Here is a 26,649-nt window from a genome sequence, read left to right on the forward strand (position 1 = left end):
AGGTGTCGATAATCAAACTTATTTTTGATTATTCAAATAAAGATATTACTTTCGTATAAGTATATCTTTGATTATTTGCTATTCATTTCAAGTATAAGTTTTAATACTTCTACTTCAATTATTTTATAAAGATTATTTTTTTTATGGGAATATTATTTAAATAATAATATTCAGACATTTTCTAAATATTCTGGGGACTGATTTACTTCATTAAATCAGTTTTACTCCAAACACTCTTTAAAGTGTTTTCGAGTCTTTAAAATGATTTTCAAAAGATAGAGCGGATCCCAAAACTATTTTTATATTTAAGATCTTCCTTTTAAAAAGGGGATTTAAATACTCGCTCAAAACATGGGGGATCCGGCTCGGTGGTGTGTTTTATATTCGCAACAAGGTTGCTGTCTTGGTAAAAGAGTTTTTTTGATTACTTACCCAATATTCGGGAAGTAAAATTCTTGGAACAAGTTAATCCATTAACAGGCATCGCCTGGGAAATATCGGTGAGTTTTCCTTTCCAACTAGATACGACTTCTTGGTGGAGCCGTATCAACAAGTTTCTACTTGGGGAAAGGGGGAAACGAGCTTTACGTTTCAGAGTCATGGATTTCATCTGAACTAGGAGTGGCGTAAGTGGTCGAGTAGCGCCGGCCCAGCCTTATTATATTGGCCCAAATGGCCTGGAAGTTCCGCTAAGGCGGTCCATTCCTTAGGAGTTCAGTGTTCGGTTGACAAGTAAATCCGACAGGTTCTCCTCTACATGTAGAAAATGGTGGGGTTGTACTACTACGACTGATCATCGTAAGTGGTCTTCCTGGCGCGGTAAACTCCCGTAATGAGTTCATCATCCATTTGGATAATTCTGCAACACTACCCGTAGCATTTCGATCGAAAGGCTACTAATGGGTGGTTGCCGAAGCATTGACAGGGTCAAACATTTTTATTGGTGTATCCATTGAATGAAGTATCTCGTAACTTCATTTCTTTTCAAAATATTTCAAAGATCAAATATTTTCAAGTTTATTTGTGGTCTCATCTATGGGATGACCTCGTGAATTTAATTATACTTTGAACGGTGATAGTTCAAGTAGCTTTATAAATGATATAAGTGTGGGGAAGTATTGATAACTTCATTCCTTGTTTTTACTTATATCTAGTAAGTAATTATCTTACACACGATAAAGATTTTAGTAAGTATCCATTTAGATACTGGTATTATTGTTATCACTACATATTATCTTGCGAGCTGTAAGGCTCACTCTTGCTTTATTTCTTCATCACACAACAACAGTTAGGAGAGATGGCCAGACTCCAGCAGACCCAGCGCAAGCGCGTGGGAAGCGTCCCGCGTCTTCCCGCTGATATTGTAGCTGCTATAGCTGCAGAGGTAGATCCATTGTAGTTTAGACCATCTACTTTTGAGAATCCAATTATGTATAATTATAACTTGTGGCAGATAATGGCAATTAACTGTAAATTATCAAGTAATCATTTTGGGTTGTAATAATTTTAAATTGTGGATTCAAAGACTTGTACTTATTTCAATTTCATCTCTGAGACTATAACGAGTTGTGGTGTGTGTTAGTGTGGGGTCACAGCATGAGGGTATTTATTATTAATTAAGTAAAGTGATATTGTGGAAAGAAAGACCGTGACAACCCGGATTCCCGACCCCGGATCTGGGGGTGTTACAAAGATGGAACTACTTGAAGATATGTTCAGTCTAGAGGAACATCTACTTGGAATCTGGAAAATGTTAAATCTCATCCAGAACTTTTCTGCTATTTACTTTGCATGTATGTTTATATCTTTTTCTTATTTGTTAGTTGAGTTATCCTCTAGGTATTTGTGTGTTATTGTCTAACAAACAAATAGGGGGAGATTGTAAGTCATATGTCATAACCTATTTGTATATTCGAGGATTCAACTCAACTCAAATAAGAATGTAATAAGTAAATAGTGGAACTACCATCAGAGAGATCTCGCAAAGTAATATCTGTCAAAGGATTCAGAGACAAGGTTCATCTACAGACTTGAGGAATTAATTCACTGGAAGAAGTTCAAGAAATTGATCATGCCTCAGTGATATAAGTCAAGATCGTGGATTTAATCAAGTGACAGAGATCTCGTCAGAGTATCAATTAATTACAAGGATTTAATCTGAAGAAAATCAAAGTGTCAGAGTCAAGACATGAAGAAACGTCACGGAAGTTAGTCACTCATGAACCAGACAGTACATCGAGTGTCAACGTTGAAGTGGTGGAATTGATTCATAATTTTCAGTGATTTTCAGAAGATTTGCAGAAGAATGGTTGCTGCTCAAGACTAGAATTAATTCTCTATTAATTAATTAATTCATCTAATTTAATTAAGAAAATAAATTATATCTGCGAAGAATAATTTATTTATTAATTGAATTAATTGATTAATTAATTCTGAATTAATTTTAGGAATTTTCAGAAGTTTAATTGGATTAAATTCAAGTCTTAAATCAGCAAGACAATTGAAAATGAACTAGCATGACAATCAGGATTGTCATACCGATTGTCATGCTAGGCCATATTCAATTGTCATACCGAAAGTTACTCTAGGAGGATGATTGTCTTGCTAGTTCATTCTGATTGTCATGCTAGTTCATTCTGATTGTCATGCTAGTTCATTCAGATTGTCTTGCTAGTTCATTCAGATTGTCTTGCTAGTTCATTCAATTGTCTCACCGAAAGTCTTGCCAGCTATAGGATTGTCATGCCAAGTCAATTCTATTCGTTTGTTGATTTAAAAAGAAGCAGAGAAGCAGCAACATATTATTAAGAACACAGAAGTCAAGAAACAAGGCAGAAAAGAAAATCAAGAAGAAATATTTCATCTTTTCATCTGCATACTTCAAGATTAAATTTCTAGATTGTAAAGTTAAATCCAATCCACTAGAAATCTTTATCTTGCTCTTGTGTATCAATCTAGCGGATCAAAATCCCTAGAACTTAATCTCAAATTGCGTTTAGCATTTGATTCTAATTATTGCAAAAATAGAAAAAGTTCATGTCGAATTTATTCTAGATTTGTGATGATTGATTTGAGATTAATACCTTGTAATCGATACAGTTGTTGTAACACCTTTCAAGTTTAATAATATTTTTATTTAACTTGAATTTTGTTTCACATTTTTTATTCCGCATTTTATTCGATTATTTGGTAACGTTTGTATTCAACCCCCCTTCTACAAACACATTGGGACCTAACAGATTCATAGTTTTGAAAACTATATCTATATCTATATAAATATATATATATATATATATTATACTCGGGAACATCGACTCCCGGTTTTAGAAAATGTTCACCTTTGGGTCCCCTATACTATGGGTATACGCAATTACTGCTTATCTCTAGCATAGGTATTATGCAACTAATAAGCATTTGAATCAACAGATATATATCAAGATTACGAAACAGACATGCATATATACCATATCATATGCTCCAATATATCGCAAGATTTGCTAATTAACCATCATGCATCTATCACAAGATAATGCATATACATATGTATACATCACAACAACAGTATAACGGGTAGAAAACTTGCCTGAGCGACTGGGGGTGATAAATGGCTTGGGACAAGTCTGGTAACCTATAAACAACATATAAGTTGGAATTAAACCAAGTCACTTATGAATCTATACTTTAACTAATTAGACCCTAACGTTCGCTTTTGTGCTTAACGATTAACTTAAGTCGCTCGAGTACCCTCGGCTCCACCATTTTTAATAAATTAACCATTAAGGGTTTTAAGGCGATTCTTTCGCGAGTACCCTATCAACTGCCTAATCCACTTAACATAATTGTTTCATACCCCAATTAGTCATTTAAAGTCCTTAACCAAGGTTTCAAAGTAAGGCGAGGGGTAAGAGTATGGTCGCGAAATGTCGTTACTTAAAACGGTCGTTTCTCCTAAACCGCACATCGGATTCAAGCGAACCACATATCAAAACGAAGCTCGTAACATGAACTATATAATCATGGCAATGGTCAAAACCTAACAGTGAGTTCTCGGGTCCTGATGTTATGAACAAAAACAGTCTAGGATAATCGGACATTACGACGGCTATGTTTACGCGATTACCAAATTTGTACAACTCCAAATCAATCCACAATCAACCCACAATCAACATTACAACAAAAAATCCCTCCAAACCTCACCACATCAGTCCATTACTTCATGTTTTAACCAACTCATTCAATCACAACAAAAGCTACTAACCATATTAAGGTTCATTAACTAATAACCAAGATTTAACCATCAAAATCTCTACAAACTCAACCAAACTTTAAAGAAACAAGCATCATGCTTCACATATACTATATCAATCATAACCATTCCTAAATACTCAAAACTAATGCTAGGGTTTGGAGTTTATACCTTCTTGAAGCTTCTTAACACAACACAAGAGCTTTGAATGCCTAAAGAACCTTGATCCTTGCTTGTATAACCTTAAACTTTCATAAAAATTCAAGAAAACTAAAGTTATTTTTTGAAAGTTACTATTCACCATCTTCTTCCTTGAATTATTGGAAGAGATTGTGAAGGAATTTGGAGCTTAAACTCCTAGGACAGCCATAACTAATCATAAGGAACCTTGGATAATTACCTTGCAATTTAACAATGGTTGGATCTTGGACTTTGAAATTTTCCTCTTTGAAAAAGAAGAAAAGCCGAAAGCTTCTCTTGAATAATGAGAGTCAACTTTGTTTTTGTGTTTTTTGATTTGTTTGGCTTGGTTGATCCACTTTTGTTTTGATTTATTACCTTTTAACCATGGTGAATTTTGTGTGGTTTATAATCAACCAACCTTCCTTCCTTTTTGGTCATGCTTAGGTCATCATTCTTATGTCATCTTTCCATGCTTATCCTCTTCTTATTGGTTTGATGACATCATCCTTACTAACCTCTTTGATTAGCTCCTAATTACTTGGCTAATGACCGCTGATCTGTTATACGGTTCGCTTAACTTTCGTTTTCGTTTATCGTTTGAGGGATCATACCCGGGATCTTATTACTTGGGTTCCCTTAACCTTTCTCAATACATTATATTCCTTTTATGATCCTTTCTTATAATCCTTGAATTTAAATCCTTTTTATCCTGTTCCCTTATACTCAATTCTTTCGGTATATGGTGGATTTTCGGGAAAAATTAAAGTGTTCGAATTTGGATTCTGACGATCCTTACATACACTTATATCCCATATAAAGTACTAATAAGATCTCAGAATAACAATAGAAGAACCCCTCCATAGTGGGGCATGGAAAGTTTTCTTATCCAGCATAATCAGCAAAACACTATTTATAAGGGTCACTAAAAGTTCAAAAATTTTGGGGTTATTACAGTTGAGCTGCTGTAGGAGGTTCCAGATAAAGAATAGAAGGAATATTCAGATTGTGAATATCAATTTCAGAATTTGTGCCTTGTTCTTCAGCATCATCCGTATCTTTAATAGGAGAGACATGAGGTGTTAACACAGTATCTTGAGCTTGAGTAGGGGATGGCAGAGCTTCAATTACAACAGGTTCTGATGAGATCATAGATTCCTGATCCCCTTCCTCAGCATCAGTAGTATCCTCAGATGGAGGCTTAGCCATGTGCCTTTTAGCCCTCATTTTCTTCAATCTCCTTAAAAGTGAAGGAGTTCCTTTATCATCAGAACTAGCATTTCTTTTCCTCTTCAAAGTATCAGAACTTTGAGCTTCAGCATTTATCTGATGGGTTGACCCTTCAGCTTCTGTTTCTTTCTGAAAAATCACAGTTTCAGCTTCAACTGTCACAGGTTCTAATGCATGAACCTGTGCTTCCTAAGTGTAACTCAGGATATGTCGATTCAAATTCAACATTTTTTTTGTCAAATCATCACAAATTATTAGTAACCACAATTTTAATCAAAACATTCATCAAGAAATACAGTTCAAGTAGATGAATTAAAGATTAACAGGCTTCAATTAGAAAATTCACATGCACATAATGCGAGATAAACAAAGACTAAATCTTGCAATCAAAAGAAATTTCATTAAAATATCAAAAGAGTACATTTTATGAAATTTGTAGATTACATGCAAAAGATTACAAGATAATCCTAGTCTAAGATGGTGAACATTAACAGCCTTGGTCTAGGAAGGAAAGCTATCGATTAGTTCCTCCTCCTGCTGAAAACTAACACTGCAAGACGGATGATCCGTTCTTGCTGAAGAAGAGCCTTTCTCCGTTCTTCTTCCAAGCGATCATGATGGAGTTGATAGTCTATCTCAAAGAACAAGAGATTTTTCTGAACCTCTTGTGGAACCAAGATCCATATCTCATCAGGAATGGCAGTGACGTGCCATTCCTGTTCCCAGTCACCATAACTGAACTCGGCGTTGAAGTTTTCATAGTTCATAAACCTGTTTACAACAACCATTTTTATGAAGGAGGAAAATAGTGAGAATTAAAAGAGAGAGAATGATTTCGTGTGAGAATAGAAGATGATATGTCTGAGATGAAATATCGGTTAAATAGCCAATGGAATATCAAGGGACTAGAGGACTGATAATGATTAAGTGTAGAGTTAACTTAATGAGCGTCTCCCTAGACCGATGTGTAATGAATTAGGAAATATGTGAACAGTCAATAGTTAAAGCAGGAGTTAATGGGCACGGGAAATAAGTAATAATTACTGTGCACATGCAGTTTTTCAAGACAAACACGTTTACCACTAACCCAAATGATTATGACTGTTTTTATCTCACCTAATTATATTCTTATTAAATATGACCGTTTCAGTATTTACCACAAATAAGTCAAGTAAAGAATAATGCCATGTAAGCATCAGAGTTTCCATCAGGATTTAATATCAGAACTTGACTATTATCAGATTTTAACAGTCATCAGAACATGGCTTTTGTACTCAAAAAGTGAATGTTTGTATCTGTGATTCTTCATACAAATATTGACTTGTTTCTTCAGAGTTTAATCATCAGAACTTCCATCAGAACTTGTCCTCAGAATTTTTGCAAATAATAGTTAACTGTTTGTCAAAAACAACTTAATCACCATAGTAATTTTCATTATTCATATGGAGTGAGAGTGTGTGCATTAGCAGAATATCAGATAATGATTAAAGTCTGATAAACTTCAGTATATCTTAGAAATAAGGTATAACTAAGAAAAGTGCTTAAATATGTCATTAATAATGAAGTCTACTATAGAATGAATTTATGCAAAAGTCCACCTCAACTGTTTATGCTCATTTTATGCATCTTTTAACATTCTTTTTCACAGTGGCTTCTCAGTGTAAGTGAGTCACAACTGCTTATCAGAATTTATGCTATTATCAGAGTATTTCTCCAGTAATAAGAAAATGTGAAAACTCACCAAGAAAAAATTATTTGCTTTTCTAATGTACTTGGATCTTCCCTTCCACATATTTACTCTAGATCTCAAAGGAGTACTTGACTTTAATTTTCTTTTCTTTCCTTTTGATAAGTGAGGCTTATCAAGCATGTGGTTCATCCTTAAGATTTACTGACATCAAAATTTGACAGATAAGAAGCAAGAATCTAGTTCGTGACTTAGTAATAAGATACACAAAGTAAATTTGACTAAGCACAAAATCAGAATTTGCTTGTGTTAATGAATTTCCACATAAACAACTAATTCAGACATGGGATTTCTAGTATGTTAAAAACTACTAGGTCAGCATCTAGTACAGTAATCTTCATTGGATTGAATAGTCACAGAACATTCACATCACTATCAGAGTATATAGATGTAACACCCCCAAATCCGGGGTCGGGCATTCGGGTTGTCACGAGTTCCATTTCCCTTATCAATACTTAATCTTAACAGTCAACCAACTACTGAGTACTGTGACCCCACAATATACACACACACACACCACAAGTTATAGTCTCAGAGATGAATACCAAAAATAACACAAGTCATTTTATTCCACAAATATAAACAGTTACACCTTAAAAGGGTTTCTGAATAATTTACATATTCCTTGCCATTATTACAATTCATATTATACATAAGTCTGGTTCATCAATAGTTGAAAGCCTAGCCTATTGGTAGTTCCTACCTCAGCAACGGCGGCATCAACGCTTAAAGAAAACTGCGGAACATTTCCTAACCGCTTGCGAATTGGAAGCTTGATCCTGTTCATCCTTTTCTATCTTTTATTGTGTGATGAAAAAAGAAAGCAAGGGTGAGCAACAAGCCCACCAAAATAATATGTATAATGATTAACAATATATGAGCATTCTCATAGTACTCATGAAAGTCTTGGTCAAAAGAAATGAACCAAGCTGATATCTTAACGCGACCAAGTCGCAAAATATTCAGTATATAAGTATATATACTTTTCAAAATCTTAGAATCCTCTTCCATGCATAATATACATAGAGTCCAGTTTATAACTGTATAAAAATATCATTGCAAGGTGCTCTCATATATCTAACCTTGTCTCAACATTTTTCTGAAAATCTTTGTCATGCATAAGATAATAATTAACTAGATATAAGTTGAAAAGATGAAGTTACAATATACCCCAATATACTTATATATTTTCCAAATACTACTTGAACTACCACCGTTCAAGTTATAACCAGTTTCAAAAGTTCATCACCTAGATGAGACTACAAGATAAGACTTGCATAGATTCGGTCTTTAAAATATCATTCAAAAGAAATGAAGTTACGAGATACTTCATTAAGTCCCGATATATATATCTATATATATCTCTCATACATTTCCTGAAAACCTCTGTCATGTAAAGTATGAACATAGTTGCAATATCCAATGAATTTGGAAAGAAAGAATTTTGGCATAAACCCGATATCTTGTTGATCAGGCAAAGATACCAATAAGTAACCTTTTCTACTGTAGATGGATGAATTCCTCGCCGGTCATCACCCTGGCCGCATTAGGACCTCGCGCTGGACCGTTACCCGGCCACTCACGCATGGATGGACTGTCACCCAGCCTCTTACACCTTCATAGACCGTACCCCGGCCTGTCGCTTATGCCGACTCAATCAGATGGACTTACTGCCCGAACATTGGGCAAGTAATCAAATTATTTTCTCAAAACAGCAACTTCGTTGCGAATATAAAATACACCACAGAGCCGGATCCCCAAGATTTTTGAGCGAATATTCAAGTCTCCTTCGAAGGGAAGATCTTAAATCTGAAAACGAGTTTTGGGATCCGCTCTAACTTTTAAAATCATTTTGAAGACTCGATAACATTTTTAAGAATGTTTGGAGTAAAGCTGATTTAATGAAATAAATCAGTCTCGATATGTTGGAGGAAATCTGAATATTATTATTTAAATAATATTCCCATAAGGATAATCCTTATAAAAATAATTGAAGTAAAAGTTTTAAAACTCATACTTGAAATGGATATTAAATAACCAAAGATATACTTATACGATAGTATGATCTTTATTTGAATAATCGAAAATAAGTTTGATTATTGAAACATTATTCTTTAATAAAATAAAGAATATTATTTAATAAATAAACGGAGTTATAAGTCCTCAAATGAATATTCAAAATAATATTCATTAAATAAAATAAAGCGAGTCATAAGTCCTCGAATGAATATTCAAATTAATATTCATTAAATAAAATAAACCGAGTCATAAGTCCTCGAATGAATATTCAAAGTAATATTCATTAATAAAAATAAAGTTATCGAATAAACCTTATTCGATTAATAGTTTTGAAAACTATATCTATATATATATATATAAATATATATAATATACTCGGGAACATCGACTCCCGGTTTTAGGAAATGTTCACCTTTGGGTCCCCTATACTAAAGGGTATACACAACTACTGCTTATCTCTAGCATAGGTATTATGCAACTTATAAGCATTTGAATCAACAGATATATATAAAGATTATGAAACAAACATGCATATACGCCATATCAGCATGCTTCAATATATCGCAAGATTTGCTAATAACATTCATGCACTTATCACAAGATAATGCATATAGATATATACATCACAACAACAGTATAACGGGTAGAAAACTTGCCTGAGCGACTGGGGGTGATAAATGGCTTGGGACGAGTCTGGTAACCTATAAACAACATATAAGTTGGAATTAAACCAATGTCGCTTATGAATCTATACTTTAACCAATTAGACTCTAACACTCGCTTTGCGCTCAACAATTCTCTTAAGTCGCTCGAGTACCCTCGGCTCCACAATTTTTAATAAATTAACCATTATGAGTTTTTAAGGCGATTCTTTCCCGAGTGTCTTACCAACTGCCTAATACACTTTACATAAATGATTCATACTCCAATTAGTCCTTTAAGGTCTTTAACCTATGTTTCAAAGTAAGGCGAGGGGTAATGGTTCGTTCGCGAACGCCGTTACTTAAAACGGTCGTTTGTCCTAAACCGTACATCGGATTCATACGAACCACATATCAAAACGAAGCTCGTAACATGAACTATCTAATCATGGCAATGGTCAAAACCTAACAGTGAGTTCTCAGGTCCTGATGTTAAGAACAAAACAGTCTAAAGTAAATTGGATATTACGACAGCTATGTTTACGCGATTACCAAAGTTTATACCACTCCAATCAATCCACAATTCAACCCACAATCAACATTACAACCAAAATCCCTCCAAACCTCACCACATCAGTCCATTACTTCATGTTTTATCCAACTTATTCAATCACAACAAAAACTACTAACGATACTAAGGTTCATTAACTAATAACCAAGATTCAACCATCAAAATCTCTACAAACTGAACCAAACTTTAAACAAACAAGCATCATGCTTCTCATATACTATATCAATCATAGCCATTCCTAATTACTCAAAACTAAAGCTAGGGTTTGGAGTTTATACCTTCTTAAAGCTTCTTAACACAACACAAGAGCTTTGAATGCCTAAAAGAACCTTGATCCTTGCTTGTATAACCTTAAACTTTCATAAAAATTTAAGAAAACTAAAGTTATTTTTTGAAAGTTACTATTCACCATCTTCTTCCTTGAATTATTGGAAGAGATTGTGAAGGAAATTGAAGCTTAGATTCATGGGATAGCTATATCTATGTATAAGGAACCTTGGATAATTACATCATGATTTAACAATGCTTGGATCTTGGATTTTGATTTTTTTCTCCTTGAAAATGAAGAAAAGCCGAGAGCTTCTTGTTGGATAATGAAGGTCAACTTTGTGTTTTGTGTTTTTGATTTGTTTTGCTTGGTTGAAATCCTTTTGTTTGTTTAATTAACTTCTTACCATGGTAAAGAATGAATGGTTCACAATCAACCAACTAATCCCTCCTTTTTTGTCATGCTTAAGTCATCCCCTTATGTCATCATCCCACACTTGTCCTCTTCTTGTTGGTGAGATGACATCACCCTCCACTAACTATTTGATTAACTCCTAATCACTTGGCTAATGACCGCTGATCTGTTATACGGTTCGCTTAACTTTCGTTCTCGTTTATTGTTTGAGGGATCATACCCGGGATCTTATTACTTGGGTTCCCTTAATCTTTCTCAATACATTAAATTCCTTTTTATGATCCTTTCTTATAATCCTTGAATTTAAATCCTTTTTATCATGTTACCTTATACTCAATTCTTTCTGTATATGGTGGATTTTCGGGAAAAATCAAAGTGTTCGAATTTGGATAATGACGATCTTTACATACACTTATATCCCATATAAAGTACTAATAAGATCTCAGAATAACAATAGAAGAACCCCTACATAGTGTGGCATGAAAAGTTTTCTTATTCAGCATAATCAGCAAAATTACTATTCATAAGTGTTTCAAAAAAATCCAAAAATTGGGGTTAATACAGTCTCCCCTCCTTAAAAGGATTCCGTCCCGGAATCAGATAGAAAATGAATAGGGATACTTTCTTAGCATTGCACTTTCTAACTCTCAAGTAAATTTTCCCACATTGTGGTTCTTCCATCAAACTCTGAATAGTTTGATAACCCATCTCCTAAGCACTTGTTCCTTTTTCAATCTATAACCCTTCCTGGTTGCTCCATATAGGTTACGTCTAGTTGCATGTCTATGCGCTCATATGCCCCTATTTATCTGGAATCCGAATTACACTTCCTTAACATTGATACATGAAACACGTTATGACTTGCTACATGTTCGGGGTTAGGGTTAGCTCATATGCTAACTTCCCAATACGTCTTAATATATCCAATGGTCCAACAATTTGTGGACTTAGCTTTCCTTTCTTTCCGAACCTCATCAATCCTTTCCAAGGGGTACCTATAACATTACTAGGTCCCCAATTTCATACTCTTTGTCGTTTCGAGTCAATTCAGCATACCTCTTATGTCCATCTTGGGCTACTACCAGCCGTCCTCTGATTAGATCTATTATATCCTTGGTTCTTTGGACCACTGCTGGTCCGAACATCTTGCGCTCTGCAACATCATCCTATCATAAGGGAGATCGATATTGTCTTCCCTCAAGGATCTCATACGGTGACATCTCGATAACGACATATGATCTATTGTCGTAAGAAAACTCAATCCGTGTTAAGTGATCATTCCAAATTCTTTCAAGTCTATTGCACAGACTCTCATTATAGCTTTTAGCATTAGAACTTTTGCTTCTCAATACCCGTTCTTTTTCAGTTCGTAACCGCTACTACCTTCCGTTTCTAATATTATACTGGTTATACTTTTGCTCGTTAAAGTTCTATACCCTTTTAATAACCATCAACCTTAGTATCACGAATGTGTTTCCATTCCGAATACCACCATAACTTTACTACTCCTTTTCAGCTGTTTCTATTTTCCAAAGTTTGATCAATCATATAGAAGTAAAGGAATTTGTTGAGAGATCACTATGATCATGAACACTTGTTCTATTGCATAGTTAGTACAGAAGGTGGCCAGCCTTTAGTACTTGACAAGCAATTAAACAACATGTGGTATCCTACTAGGCTTCTATCACACAGATAGATAGTCATTCGGCAATACCTCCCCTTCTGGGAGGGTTGTTCTTCTCATCTTACATGAAATGAAAAGAAGAGAAAAGAACGAACTGAAGAGAATTATATATACGTAAAAAAAATTATTGCCATAAATATCTGGCTTGGAATCTACCTCTGAACTATAGAGGTTTGTCACAGGAGAACAAAACATATATGTATTTATATCAACATCAAGTATTATAGCATCGTATTTCACACGCCTAAATATTTTCGCTATTCCGTCCATCATTCTATGGACCCATGCTCTTCCTCGAGCTCATACACAATCACCTTTGAAACTCCCTCGATATCGAAAATCGAATCTGGGATCTCATTCTAGACATCATCGTTACTAGAATTCTATGCTTGCACTACAACCTTCCTCGTATAGTAATACGACTCTCTATTGATAAGAAGGAATAAATATTCAATAGGTAAATAATCGACCTAGTTTTTTTTTCTATCAAAGATAACTTATACGTCAACACGACCCGATTAGTGGTACTCAATCTCAACATCCATTCCAATACAACTCTCACGGTTGTAATCAGCTCATTACTCGTAGAATCATTGCTGCATTACTATGGTCCACCACTGACCTACTGTCGTCATTCACTTTCCATGAAATCTTAATATCTAACCATACGGAGTCCATACATGTCGTATAGAATCCTTCTAAGGAGTTAACATAATCACCATTCATAATTCATGAAGAACACTCCAAATTCTGACGTACTTTCATGACATGAAGCAGATAAAATTGCAGAAGAGTTTCAATCAAAGCAACGATAGCAGGTTAATACCATTCTTAATCATATGCCTTCAACAGAAGACTTAACTCAAAGGTTCATTTAGTCCTTTTTGAAAAATGGTCCTGGCTTATTCTCAAGATAGGACCTTCTAAGATCGATAGCTCGCTCACGGCTACTACATGAATTAAACCTTTACCAAACTACTATTACGGTTGGATATTGCACAGTCATCAGAAGGAATGTCAATCTTCCAAACCATAATACAACCTTCACAACTTTAACCATCATCACTGTATTCCTCTGGCACGAGCGCCTATAATTGTCCTCTTACACTTAAAGTGTCGGCCATCTCTTTGGCCTTTCCTGATAGTAAAATTTCCTTACAATCAATGTCATTTTAACCACCTCCAACTAAATTTTCTACCTCATTTCCAATCACTGCTTGTGTGAAAATGCTCTTCCTAATGCTTTGGTGAGAAATAAAAAATATTACCATTTTTCCATAAGTTATTGCCTCGGTCTTTAGAGGTTAATCATTGTCACGACTGACTCTCAATCATACTTAGAACATCTTTTATCTTAGGTCCGAATTGCTCTGAACAATTTCGACCTTTACTGGTTCGATCCATACTTTCTCGTGGTTTAACACGTGCCCCACTTGGCATCATTATAATTACGTCATATTTCCTTTATCAACATTTCTATTCTTGAGAATTTTGAATATTACCTTTCTCCTTGTAAAACCTCTAAGGTTATCCTTGAATCGTTCCTCTTGTATTCCCTAGATAGAGGGCATATCAAGATACCATTTATTAATACCAGAATCATTGTCTATATACTTCTGAAAAATTTCTCCACTGATTCTTAAAGGTTGTTATTACCTTAATCCTTTCCAATTCATACTTTCAAAACTCATACTCTCCCTATTAAGGGTGAAATGCCAACCTTTATGCATTCCCCTAGGATTCGTTTTAAGTTACCGATGTTCTATCCTTAATTCCACCTTTAAAAAGGTACATGCATCCTTCCATGGATAAATCAAGTCATATATCCCTGATAAGGGTGTCTTATTCAATCATTCCCACTTCGATAGTATATGCCTAATTTCACAATAACATCTGTATTCAAAATGAGGTCAATCAATATGGCCTTCAAAAGATAACAATGGTTACCCGCTTTTCATTCCTAATTTGGTAATGATAACATGGATGTTCTGGAAGATATTGGTCGTGTTCAACGTGAACTTCTTCTTAATAAATCCTTATTTACTTTTGTTGTTTATCTCAACAGTCATCTCAATGTTGGGATATCTTTCATACCTGGCGTCTCCCTTTCTGGGTATCAAGCCACCGGTCTTACATTTCACATTCTTGAAGGTCACTTCCTTCATCCAATTTTCCTAATTTCTTACTTCCTTGTCTCCTCAGTCTATCCGCGTCTCATTATTTATCCTTCGAACTATCTCAAGGTTTCCTCGAATTCTCCCAACTTAAAGGGGGTACAATATGTACATCCCTTATGCCTTCAACCATCAACTTTTAACTCATAGTGAATCATCCTCATCCTGACGATCCCATACTTTTCTATTTCTATTACTATGATTCTTTAGGGTTTCCTCATACCCAACTCCCTCATCATCCCGTTATTCTGGATTCGTGTCCTCAGAACGAATCTTGACAACTTTTACAACTTAGATTCATAATTCATTATACTCGTCTGCCTTTGTTCTGGCTCTAAAGCTTTTACACTATCTCTCTATCTTCCTTAGCCTTCCACCAGCGGGTGGTCTCTCTCTTAGGAGGGTAAGTGACAAAAATAGTCTTTTGTGATTCGTCAATCATTTAGAATCTCAAATGATTCCTCTATTTCCTTTAGCCAGGCTCTTGCCTCGGCTAGCTCAGCTTATTACTTGGAAATCTGAGAGCTTAGCGACTTAAAGGTCCTGAAAGAATTTCCCACCGCATTGCTTCCTCAGGGTGGTGGTTGGGGATAATAGTCTAAGTTCTTTTTAGAAAGGTCCATGAATTTCCGTATAGGAGTACCGTCTCGGGTCTCCTTTCCTTACTCGACTTTCTATTTCCTTAGTATGAAATGTTTCATCCTTCTCCCATACTTGGAGTTATCTTATACGTTAAAATCCTTATTTTCCACTTCATTATGTTCTGGGTTCTTTATATCTTAATTGCGACCTCCCTGATTATCACATTCAAGGTTTGCCCCTAATCTTATTCCTCATGGGGGCATAATGCTTAGAAATTTTTTGAGAATCTCTGGATATTTGTCTTACTTACTTTGCTTAAGTCGTTCCCTCGTTCAGTCCTTGCATGATTGCAAATTATGAATTCTCAAGTTCTATAAACTTCATGACACTCTCTTAAGTGTTAATAGTGCAATTAACAATATGAACTTATCACAAACAAACTGATCTGAACTGAAATTAACGAATATATACATAACCATTTGTTCGAGGGTACATCAACTGAACATATTAAAGAGAATTACATCATTTGATCTGATCGCTTCTATCCCAAAAGTACTACCATAGATAATCATCTAGTCATTAAAACTAATCATTCATAACTTAGGCTAATCCTCCAAAAGCGGTGCTACATGAAACCCTTGTCTGATCGCTCTGGCTCTGCACACTACCATGGATCAAGAAATGCGGGCACGCACGACATCCCTAATCTGCTCCATCACAGAGGTGATGAGGTCTAAGATAGTCGCAAGTAGAGCTGGATCAACCTGACCCTCAAGATGACCTCTAGCTGTAATTCGGGTGGTAGCCTCAATCCTTTCCATGCTATAAGCTAATCCTGTCGGAAGTACCCCGCCCTCAATCCTTGGTGCAGTAAGTCATCCAACAGATCACTCCTAACATTACGAGCCTCAGACAGGCCACCCAAAGTCATATAATAATCGGCGATAATAGAAGCCTGAGTGGTAGCATCTAGTAGTCCTTGGGGCGCAGGTGGTGCAGACCCAGGAGATCCAAATGGATAACCAAGAACGGTATCAGGTGACAATGGTGCAGGAGATAAAAGTGGCATTTCCTCAGTAGGTGTTGGGCTCTGTACAGGGGAGGGAACAGGAATTGGTGGAACCTCATGGATGTCTTCAGGAACCTCTGGAAGAGGGTTTGATACTGGTATAATTGGTGCCGTGGAAGGCCCCACTCCTTCTGCTCTCAGTAACCTTTGTGCCCTTGGTAACTCTTCATCCTCTAGTGCGACCCTCGCGGCCATTCTTGCTCCGGTAGTCGCCCTGACTACTGTCATCAATTCCTCAATGGTCCTCTCTTTATTCTCGTCAGGATCCTCCACGAGATCCTCCTCAGCAATAATCCCTTCTGGGATAACATCCTCAACCGCAACATTCTCAATATGAATCTAATCCAGTCCCTCATTAGGGTACTTTATCGGATTCACAATCTGATCTCCAATAAGTAATAAAACATCATCGCGTTGTTGCTCCTCAACCTCAGGGTTCGGTGCCCCGCTGCCCTATACGAGAACGAACTATGTTACTATCATGATATTTATAAGGGTTCCCAAAAGGGTTTTAACTGTCAATACTACGTTAAGTAGTCCGACTATGAACTTGGCAAGAGTTCTAATTATCTTAGTGAACTTATTATTTTAACGTCATATCATCTTTGAGGTTTATAACGCTTGGCTCCGATACCATTTCTGTAACACCCCCAAATCCGGGGTCGGGGATTCGGGTTGTCACGAGTTCCATTTCCCTTATCAATACTTAATCTTAACAGTCAACCAACTACTGAGTACTGTGACCCCACAATATATACACACACACACCACAAGTTATAGTCTCAGAGATGAATACCAAAAATAACACAAGTCATTTTATTCCACAATTATAAACCGTTACACCTTAAAAGGGTTTCTGAATAATTTACATATTCCTTGCCATTATTACAATTCATATTATACATAAGTCTGGTTCATCAATAGTTGAAAGCCTAGCCTATTGGTAGTTCCTACCTCAGCTACGGCGGCATCAACGCTTCCAGAAAACTGCGGAACATTTCCTAACCGCTTGCGAATTGGAAGCTTGGTCCTGTTCATCCTTTTCTATCTGTTGTTGTGTGATGAAAGAAGAAAGCAAGGGTGAGCAACAAGCCCACCAAAATAATATGTATAATGATTAACAATATATGAGCATTCTCATAGTACTCATGAAAGTCTTGGTCAAATAAAATGAACCAAGCTGATATCTTAATGCGACCAAGTCGCAAAATATTCAGTATATACGTATATATACTTTTCAAAATCTTAGAATCCTCTTCCATGCATAATATACATAGAGTCCATTTTATAACTGTATAAAAATATCATTGCAAGGTGATCTCATATATCTAACCTTGTCTCAACGTTTTTCTGAAAATCTTTGTCATGCATAAGATAATCATTAACTAGATATAAGTTGAAAAGATGAAGTTACAATATACCCCAATATACTTATATCTTTTCCAAATACTACTTGAACTACCACCGTTCAAGTTATAACCAGTTTCAAAAGTTTATCACCTAGATGAGACTACAAGATAAGACTTGCATAGATTCGGTCTTTAAAATATCATTCAAAAGAAATGAAGTTACGAGATACTTCATTAAGTCCCGATATATATATCTATATATATCTCTCATACATTTCCTGAAAACCTCTGTCATGTAAAGTATGAACATAGTTGCAATATCCAATGAATTTGGAAAGAAAGAATTTTGGCATAAACCCGATATCTGGCTGATCAGGCAAAGATACCAATAAGTAACCTTTTTCTACTGTAGATGGATGAATTCCTCGCCGGTCATCACCCTGGCCACATTAGGACCTCACGCTAGACCATTACCCGGCCACTCACGCATGGATGAACTGTCACCCAGCCTCTTACACCTTCATAGACCGTACCCCGGCCTGTCGCTTATGCTGACTCAATCAGATGGACTTACTTCACGAACATTGGGCAAGTAATCAAATTATTTTCTCAAAACAGCAACTTCGTTGCGAATATAAAATACACCACAAAGCCGGATCCCCAAGATTTTTGAGCGAATATTCAAGTCTCCTTCGAAAGGAAGATCTTAAATCTGAAAACGAGTTTTGGGATCCGCTCTAACTTTTAAAATCATTTTGAAGACTCGAAAACATTTTTAAGAATGTTTGGAGTAAAGCTGATTTAATGAAATAAATCAGTCTCGATATGTTGGAGGATATCTGAATATTATTATTTAAATAATATTCCCATAAGGATAATCCTTTTAAAATAATTGAAGTAAAAGTTTTAAAACTCATACTTGAAATGGATATTAAATAACCAAAGATATACTTATACGAAAGTATGATCTTTATTTAAATAATCAAAAATAAGTTTGATTATCGAAACATTATTCTTTAATAAAATAAAAAATATTATTTAATAAATAAGCGGAGTTATAAGTCCTCAAATGAATATTCAAAATAATATTCATTAAATAAAATAAAACGAGTCATAAGTCCTCAAATGAATATTCAAATTAATATTCATTAAATAAAATAAACCGAGTCATAAGTCCTCGAATGAATATTCAAAGTAATATTCATTAATAAAAATAAAGTTATCGAATAAACCTTATTCGATTAATAGTTTTGAAAACTATATCTATATATATATATATATATAAATATATATAATATACTCGGGAACATCGACTCCCAGTTTTAGGAAATGTTCACCTTTGGGTCCCCTATACTAAGGGTATACGCAACTACTGCTTATCTCTAGCATAGGTATTATGCAACTTATAAGCATTTGAATCAACAGATATATATAAAGATTACGAAACAAACATGCATATACACCATATCAGCATACTCCAATATATCACAAGATTTGCTAATAACATTCATGCACTTATCACAAGATAATGCATATACATATATACATCACAACAACAGTATAACGGATAGAAAACTTGCCTGAGCGACTGGGGGTGATAAATGGCTTGGGACGAGTCTGGTAACCTATAAACAACATATAAGTTGGAATTAAATCAAAGTCGCTTATGAATCTATACTTTAATCAATTAGACTCTAACACTCGCTTTGCGCTCAACGATTCTCTTAAGTCGCTCGAGTACCCTCGGCTCCACTATTTTTAATAAATTAACCATTAACGGTTTTAAGGCGATTCTTTTGCGAGTGTCTTACCAAATGCCTAATACACCTTACATAAATGATTCATACTCCAATTAGTCCTTTAAGGTCTTTAACCTATGTTTCAAAGTAAGGCGAGGGGTAATGGTTCGTTCGCGAACGCCGTTACTTAAAATGGTCGTTTCTCCTAAACCGTACATCGGATTCATACGAACCACATATCAAAATGAAGCTCGTAACATGAACTATCTAATAATGGCAATGGTCAAAACCTAACAGTGAGTTCTCGGGTCCTGATGTTAAGAACAAAACAGTCTAAAGTAAATTGGACATTACGACGGCTATGTTTACGCGATTACCAAAGTTTATACCACTCCAATCAATCCAGAATTCAACCCACAATCAACATTACAACCAAAATCCCTCCAAACCTCACCACATCAGTCCATTACTTCATGTTTTATCCAACTTATTCAATCACAACAAAAGCTACTAACCATACTAATGTTCATTAACTAATAACCAAGATTCAACCATCAAAATCTCTACAAACTGAACCAAACTTTAAACAAACAAGCATCATGCTTCTCATATACTATATCAATCATAGCCATTCCTAATTACTCAAAACTAAAGCTAGGGTTTGGAGTTTATACCTTCTTAAAGCTTCTTAACACAACACAAGAGCTTTGAATGCCTAAAAGAACCTTGATCCTTGCTTGTATAACCTTAAACTTTCATAAAAATTTAAGAAAACTAAAGTTATTTTTTGAAAGTTACTATTCACCATCTTCTTCCTTGAATTATTGGAAGAGATTGTGAAGGAAATTGAAGCTTAGATTCATGGGATAGCTATATCTATGTATAAGGAACCTTGGATAATTACATCATGATTTAACAATGCTTGGATCTTGGATTTTGATTTTTTTCTCCTTGAAAATGAAGAAAAGCCGAGAGCTTCTTGTTGGATAATGAAGGTCAACTTTGTGTTTTGTGTTTTTGATTTGTTTTGCTTGGTTGAAATCCTTTTGTTTGTTTAATTAACTTCTTACCATGGTAAAGAATGAATGGTTCACAATCAACCAACTAATCCCTCCTTTTTTGTCATGCTTAAGTCATCCCCTTATGTCATCATCCCACACTTGTCCTCTTCTTGTTGGTGAGATGACATCACCCTCCACTAACTCTTTGATTAACTCCTAATCACTTGGCTAATGACCGCTGATCTGTTATACGGTTCGCTTAACTTTCGTTCTCATTTATTGTTTGAGGGATCATACCCGGGATCTTATTACTTGGGTTCCCTTAATCTTTCTCAATACATTAAATTCCTTTTTATGATCCTTTCTTATAATCCTTGAATTTAAATCCTTTTTATCATGTTACCTTATACTCAATTCTTTCTGTATATGGTGGATTTTCGGGAAAAATCAAAGTGTTCGAATTTGGATAATGACGATCTTTACATACACTTATATCCCATATAAAGTACTAATAAGATCTCAGAATAACAATAGAAGAACCCCTACATAGTGTGGCATGAAAAGTTTTCTTATTCAGCATAATCAGCAAAATTACTATTCATAAGTGTTTCAAAAAAATCCAAAAATTGGGGTTAATACAGTCTCCCCTCCTTAAAAGGATTCCGTCCCGGAATCAGATAGAAAATGAATAGGGATACTTTCTTAGCATTGCACTTTCTAACTCTCAAGTAAATTTTCCCACATTGTGGTTCTTCCATCAAACTCTGAATAGTTTGATAACCCATCTCCTAAGCACTTGTTCCTTTTTCAATCTATAACCCTTCCTGGTTGCTCCATATAGGTTACGTCTAGTTGCATGTCTATGCGCTCATATGCCCCTATTTATCTGGAATCCGAATTACACTTCCTTAACATTGATACATGAAACACGTTATGACTTGCTACATGTTCGGGGTTAGGGTTAGCTCATATGCTAACTTCCCAATACGTCTTAATATATCCAATGGTCCAACAATTTGTGGACTTAGCTTTCCTTTCTTTCCGAACCTCATCAATCCTTTCCAAGGGGTACCTATAACATTACTAGGTCCCCAATTTCATACTCTTTGTCATTTCGAGTCAATTCAGCATACCTCTTATGTCCATCTTGGGCTACTACCAGCCGTCCTCTGATTAGATCTATTATATCCTTGGTTCTTTGGACCACTGCTGGTCCGAACATCTTGCGCTCTGCAACATCATCCTATCATAAGGGAGATCGATATTGTCTTCCCTCAAGGATCTCATACGGTGACATCTCGATAACGACATATGATCTATTGTCGTAAGAAAACTCAATCCGTGTTAAGTGATCATTCCAAATTCTTTCAAGTCTATTGCACAGACTCTCATTATAGCTTTTAGCATTAGAACTTTTGCTTCTCAATACCCGTTCTTTTTCAGTTCGTAACCGCTACTACCTTCTGTTTCTAATATTATACTGGTTATACTTTTGCTCGTTAAAGTTCTATACCCTTTTAATAACCATCAACCTTAGTATCACGAATGTGTTTCCATTCCGAATACCACCATAACTTTACTACTCCTTTTCAGCTGTTTCTATTTTCCAAAGTTTGATCAATCATATAGAAGTAAAGGAATTTGTTGAGAGATCACTATGATCATGAACACTTGTTCTATTGCATAGTTAGTACAGAAGGTGGCCAGCCTTTAGTACTTGACAAGCAATTAAACAACATGTGGTATCCTACTAGGCTTCTATCACACAGATAGATAGTCATTCGGCAATACCTCCCCTTCTGGGAGGGTTGTTCTTCTCATCTTACATGAAATGAAAAGAAGAGAAAAGAACGAACTGAAGAGAATTATATATACGTAAAAAAAATTATTGCCATAAATATCTGGCTTGGAATCTACCTCTGAACTATAGAGGTTTGTCACAGGAGAACAAAACATATATGTATTTATATCAACATCAAGTATTATAGCATCGTATTTCACACGCCTAAATATTTTCGCTATTCCGTCCATCATTCTATGGACCCATGCTCTTCCTCGAGCTCATACACAATCACCTTTGAAACTCCCTCGATATCGAAAATCGAATCTGGGATCTCATTCTAGACATCATCGTTACTAGAATTCTATGCTTGCACTACAACCTTCCTCGTATAGTAATACGACTCTCTATTGATAAGAAGGAATAAATATTCAATAGGTAAATAATCGACCTAGTTTTTTTTTCTATCAAAGATAACTTATACGTCAACACGACCCGGATAAACTTCTTCTTAATAAATCCTTATTTACTTTTGTTGTTTATCTCAACAGTCATCTCAATGTTGGGATATCTTTCATACCTGGCGTCTCCCTTTCTGGGTATCAAGCCACCGGTCTTACATTTCACATTCTTGAAGGTCACTTCCTTCATCCAATTTTCCTAATTTCTTACTTCCTTGTCTCCTCAGTCTATCCGCGTCTCATTATTTATCCTTCGAACTATCTCAAGGTTTCCTCGAATTCTCCCAACTTAAAGGGGGTACAATATGTACATCCCTTATGCCTTCAACCATCAACTTTTAACTCATAGTGAATCATCCTCATCCTGACGATCCCATACTTTTCTATTTCTATTACTATGATTCTTTAGGGTTTCCTCATACCCAACTCCCTCATCATCCCGTTATTCTGGATTCGTGTCCTCAGAACGAATCTTGACAACTTTTACAACTTAGATTCATAATTCATTATACTCGTCTGCCTTTGTTCTGGCTCTAAAGCTTTTACACTATCTCTCTATCTTCCTTAGCCTTCCACCAGCGGGTGGTCTCTCTCTTAGGAGGGTAAGTGACAAAAATAGTCTTTTGTGATTCGTCAATCATTTAGAATCTCAAATGATTCCTCTATTTCCTTTAGCCAGGCTCTTGCCTCGGCTAGCTCAGCTTATTACTTGGAAATCTGAGAGCTTAGCGACTTAAAGGTCCTGAAAGAATTTCCCACCGCATTGCTTCCTCAGGGTGGTGGTTGGGGATAATAGTCTAAGTTCTTTTTAGAAAGGTCCATGAATTTCCGTATAGGAGTACCGTCTCGGGTCTCCTTTCCTTACTCGACTTTCTATTTCCTTAGTATGAAATATTTCATCCTTCTCCCATACTTGGAGTTATCTTATACGTTAAAATCCTTATTTTCCACTTCATTATGTTCTGGGTTCTTTATATCTTAATTGCGACCTCCCTGATTATCATATTCAAGGTTTGCCCCTAATCTTATTCCTCATGGGGGCATAATGCTTAGAAATTTTTTGAGAATCTCTGGATATTTGTCTTACTTACTTTGCTTAAGTCGTTCCCTCGTTCAGTCCTTGCATGATTGCAAATTATGAATTCTCAAGTTCTATAAACTTCATGACACTCTCTTAAGTGTTAATAGTGCAATTAACAATATGAACTTATCACAAACAAACTGATCTGAACTGAAATTAACGAATATATACATAACCATTTGTTCGAGGGTACATCAACTGAACATATTAAAGAGAATTACATCATTTGATCTGATCGCTTCTATCCCAAAAGTACTACCATAGATAATCATCTAGTCATTAAAACTAATCATTCATAACTTAGGCTAATCCTCCAAAAGCGGTGCTACATGAAACCCTTGTCTGATCGCTCTGGCTCTGCACACTACCATGGATCAAGAAATGCGGGCACGCACGACATCCCTAATCTGCTCCATCACAGAGGTGATGAGGTCTAAGATAGTCGCAAGTAGAGCTGGATCAACCTGACCCTCAAGATGACCTCTAGCTGTAATTCGGGTGGTAGCCTCAATCCTTTCCATGCTATAAGCTAATCCTGTCGGAAGTACCCCGCCCTCAATCCTTGGTGCAGTAAGTCATCCAACAGATCACTCCTAACATTACGAGCCTCAGACAGGCCACCCAAAGTCATATAATAATCGGCGATAATAGAAGCCTGAGTGGTAGCATCTAGTAGTCCTTGGGGCGCAGGTGGTGCAGACCCAGGAGATCCAAATGGATAACCAAGAACGGTATCAGGTGACAATGGTGCAGGAGATAAAAGTGGCATTTCCTCAGTAGGTGTTGGGCTCTGTACAGGGGAGGGAACAGGAATTGGTGGAACCTCATGGATGTCTTCAGGAACCTCTGGAAGAGGGTTTGATACTGGTATAATTGGTGCCGTGGAAGGCCCCACTCCTTCTGCTCTCAGTAACCTTTGTGCCCTTGGTAACTCTTCATCCTCTAGTGCGACCCTCGCGGCCATTCTTGCTCCGGTAGTCGCCCTGACTACTGTCATCAATTCCTCAATGGTCCTCTCTTTATTCTCGTCAGGATCCTCCACGAGATCCTCCTCAGCAATAATCCCTTCTGGGATAACATCCTCAACCGCAACATTCTCAATATGAATCTAATCCAGTCCCTCATTAGGGTACTTTATCGGATTCACAATCTGATCTCCAATAAGTAATAAAACATCATCGCGTTGTTGCTCCTCAACCTCAGGGTTCGGTGCCCCGCTGCCCTATACGAGAACGAACTATGTTACTATCATGATATTTATAAGGGTTCCCAAAAGGGTTTTAACTGTCAATACTACGTTAAGTAGTCCGACTATGAACTTGGCAAGAGTTCTAATTATCTTAGTGAACTTATTATTTTAACGTCATATCATCTTTGAGGTTTATAACGCTTGGCTCCGATACCATTTCTGTAACACCCCCAAATCCGGGGTCGGGGATTCGGGTTGTCACGAGTTCCATTTCCCTTATCAATACTTAATCTTAACAGTCAACCAACTACTGAGTACTGTGACCCCACAATATATACACACACACACCACAAGTTATAGTCTCAGAGATGAATACCAAAAATAACACAAGTCATTTTATTCCACAATTATAAACCGTTACACCTTAAAAGGGTTTCTGAATAATTTACATATTCCTTGCCATTATTACAATTCATATTATACATAAGTCTGGTTCATCAATAGTTGAAAGCCTAGCCTATTGGTAGTTCCTACCTCAGCTACGGCGGCATCAACGCTTCCAGAAAACTGCGGAACATTTCCTAACCGCTTGCGAATTGGAAGCTTGGTCCTGTTCATCCTTTTCTATCTGTTGTTGTGTGATGAAAGAAGAAAGCAAGGGTGAGCAACAAGCCCACCAAAATAATATGTATAATGATTAACAATATATGAGCATTCTCATAGTACTCATGAAAGTCTTGGTCAAATAAAATGAACCAAGCTGATATCTTAATGCGACCAAGTCGCAAAATATTCAGTATATACGTATATATACTTTTCAAAATCTTAGAATCCTCTTCCATGCATAATATACATAGAGTCCATTTTATAACTGTATAAAAATATCATTGCAAGGTGATCTCATATATCTAACCTTGTCTCAACGTTTTTCTGAAAATCTTTGTCATGCATAAGATAATCATTAACTAGATATAAGTTGAAAAGATGAAGTTACAATATACCCCAATATACTTATATCTTTTCCAAATACTACTTGAACTACCACCGTTCAAGTTATAACCAGTTTCAAAAGTTCATCACCTAGATGAGACTACAAGATAAGACTTGCATAGATTCGGTCTTTAAAATATCATTCAAAAGAAATGAAGTTACGAGATACTTCATTAAGTCCCGATATATATATCTATATATATCTCTCATACATTTCCTGAAAACCTCTGTCAT

This window comes from Apium graveolens, chromosome 6 (genome assembly GCF_009905375.1).
Source record: "Apium graveolens cultivar Ventura chromosome 6, ASM990537v1, whole genome shotgun sequence".
NCBI classification, from domain to species: domain Eukaryota; kingdom Viridiplantae; phylum Streptophyta; class Magnoliopsida; order Apiales; family Apiaceae; genus Apium; species Apium graveolens.